Raw genomic sequence first — 3,308 nt, forward strand, 5'->3', positions numbered from 1 at the left:
AGGGGATTTCCAGTCCTAGTTTTTTAAGGAGTCTCCACACTGATTTCCATAACGGTTGCATCAGTCTACATTCCTACCAGCAGTGGAGAAGGTTTCCTTTTTCCTCACAGCCTCTCCAACATTTGCTGTTGGTTGATTTCTTTATGACAGCCATTCTTTGAGAGGTGAGATAGAACACTTGTCATTCTGGTCTTCTAAATACATACTGCTTGTCATGACATACCAATTATTGCCATATTGTCTCTCAAGTAAATGTTTGTTTAAAAAAGGGTAATAAATGAAAAACAGACAAGAAGGAAGAATGTCACAGGACTGTCCTGGTACAATGCTGTCTACGGTTAGATTTCTAAATTTCTGTGTAAGAATAGGTAATTTTTATTCATATTCTTTAAATATTTTTCATATTTTAAGTTTTTTCTCCATATTCTGTAGGGACTTAAAGTTAAACATATCAATACTTGATGGAAAATACCTGTTCCATGTTATGCCTAAGATGTTTGATATTCAGGCAGTGAGCTTAAACATAACTGCATATGTTGTAGGGTAATAATAAGCTTCTCTTCTGGAAGGTTAACAACCTAAGCTTGCAGACCAAAAATTAGAGAAATAGAAGGGCTGCAAGGATAGCCAACGTCATGACCCTATCCCTTCAAGGTCAGTGAAGATCCAGGACATAGGAGAACCTGTACTGTAACATCATGTACCTCAGTTGTTTCCCAAATTTTCTGATCAAGGAGATAATGGGGTCAAAGAGGAAAGTGATCGATGATGTAGAGTGTGCCTAAGGAGAGTCACAGGGAGAGAAAACATTCTCTCATGTTTTCTCAGAGAGCAAATTGGTCCAGCAAGGGCTGTGAGTCATCCACATGGCTGGCACCGACAAAGTATCTTCAAACTGTGGTACAGGGATACAGGATAAATCTTGAGGGTACTTGACTGACCTTATCAGATAAAAAACTTACATTTCTTGTTATGTAGGTCTTGCTTTATCTTGGTCTTAACAATCCAGCAGAAAAGTATAAAAGTGAGGTATAATAAGTAAAGCCATGTTAATATGCTGAGCTGTGAAAAGCTCATGTCAACAACTTCTGGCAGTACCAGTCCTACGGGTAACCCACTACTATTATAGACTGCTGGACTATATTGGATTATTTTGCTGAATTCATACACCTACAAAAGTTGAATAGCAATGGAATATCCATCTGTGACAAAACTGAACAAAAAAGGTGATATAAATGAAGGACAATTTTGTATCTGTATATACAAAATAGGATAGATATACAGCTACTTTCTCTTAATTCAATGAGAAGATTAGTACAAACAGTATTAGGACAGGATATCATGTCTGCATCTTGTACAATGAATAACCACTAAGAAGATTACAATATGCAATGTATTAATTATTGAAACTGTCCTAACAATCGGTTTTGAAACTGTCTCTTTGTTGTTTCACAATAAAATTAATTTTAAAAAAGGACAGAAAAAATCTCCCAAGTAAAACAAGAAATGATAACTATAATGAAAGAATTAATAAGCATTTCTAAAGAATACACTGAAAAAAATAGAGGAGAATAGAAAAAGACAGGAACCTTAAATGAGTAACATAGAAAAGAAACAGATTGCATGAAACAGATCTAAAGAGATATTCAGGAGATTAAAAACTCAATTAAAACTTGGCAAAACCAGGTGAATGACAGTGAAGATAGACTTTCAGACCATGAAGACACTGTAGCAGCTAGTGAAAAGGGAAGGAAAGACCTCTTAAAACATCTAGGAAGCAGGAAATAATAATTGAATCGCTGCAAGATGAAGTAAAGATGAACAAAATAAGACAATTAGGCATCAGTGAGAGAGAAAGAGTCAACACAAATGATATAAAAATAATATGGGGACAGGAGATGGCTCAGTAGAATAAGTGCTTCTCTGACAAGGACAAAAACCTGAGTTCAAATCCCCAGTTCCGGAAAAAAAAATATGGGCAAAAATAATAGCAGAAAACTTCCCAAATATGGGGAAACAGTTTGACATTCAGGTACCTGAGGAATATAGAACTCCAAATAATATCAACCCAATTAAACCCACACCCAGGCATATAATAATCAAGATCCCAGAAATTCAGCACAAAACAGCATACTAAAAGCTGCTAGACAAAAGAAACTGATCACATTGAAAGGAAAACCCATCAGAATAACAGCAGATTCTCCCCACAAACCATCAAGTCAACAAAAGCATGGAGGGAAGTACTTCAAGTACTAGAAGAAAAAAATGGTAAACCAGATTGATACACCCTGCAAAACTATCTTTCAAATTCAATGCAGAAATGAAATGCTTCCACAACAAAGAACAACTAAAGAATTTCATGTTGACCAAGGCAACCCTAAACAGAGTAATGAAAGATATTCCAGAAAAGGATCAAAATGATCACAACTCTCAAGAATAAGAAGAGAAAGAACCCACCAAATATCACAAAAAATTAAACACAGGAGAAGAGTAGATAACCAGCAGCAGAAAAAATAGCATGACCAATGTAAGTCAATACATTTCAATTTTGACTATCTTTTTAAATGGATTCAATTCACCAATTAAAAGAAATACATTGGCAGAGTGTATTAGGAAACAAAATCCAACAATGTGCTGTATACAATAAATACATTTAAATCATAAAGAGATCTATAAAATGAAAGTCAAAGGTTGGGAAACAGTACTACAAGCAACAGGACCTCAAAGAAAGCAAGAGTAGAAATTTTTTTTGCAGATAACCTGAACTTCAATTCAAGAATAATCAAACAAAATAAAGAAGGCCACTATATACTGGTTAGAGGAAAAATACAAGAGGAAGACATAACAGTCATAAACATATATGCACCAAATTTAGGAGCACTAAGCTATATAAGACAAATTGTGATGAACATGAATATTCTAATATCCAAAACATCTTCACAGGAGACCTTAACACCCCCTCATCTCAAAAAGATAGGTCAAGCAGACAAAAAATTAACAAAGAAGTAGCAGAGTTGAACCAGATCTTTGAAAAACTGGACTTAGTAGATATATAGTGTTCCTCTCAACCACATTTGAATACGCATTCTTTTGAATTGCACATGGAATATTTTGTAAAATAGACTATATACTAGTCCATAGTTTATGCTTAAATATATGCCAAAACCAGAAATTATCCCATGCATACTATCTGGCCACAGTGCAATAAAACTGAAAATTAATGACAAAAGAAATCACAACAAACAATAAACATATGAAACTTAAATAACAACATCTTCAGCAATAAATGGGTTACAGATGAAATTAAA

Source organism: Octodon degus, unplaced genomic scaffold, assembly GCF_000260255.1.
Source record: "Octodon degus isolate 3935 unplaced genomic scaffold, OctDeg1.0 scaffold00191, whole genome shotgun sequence".
Lineage (NCBI taxonomy): Eukaryota > Metazoa > Chordata > Mammalia > Rodentia > Octodontidae > Octodon > Octodon degus.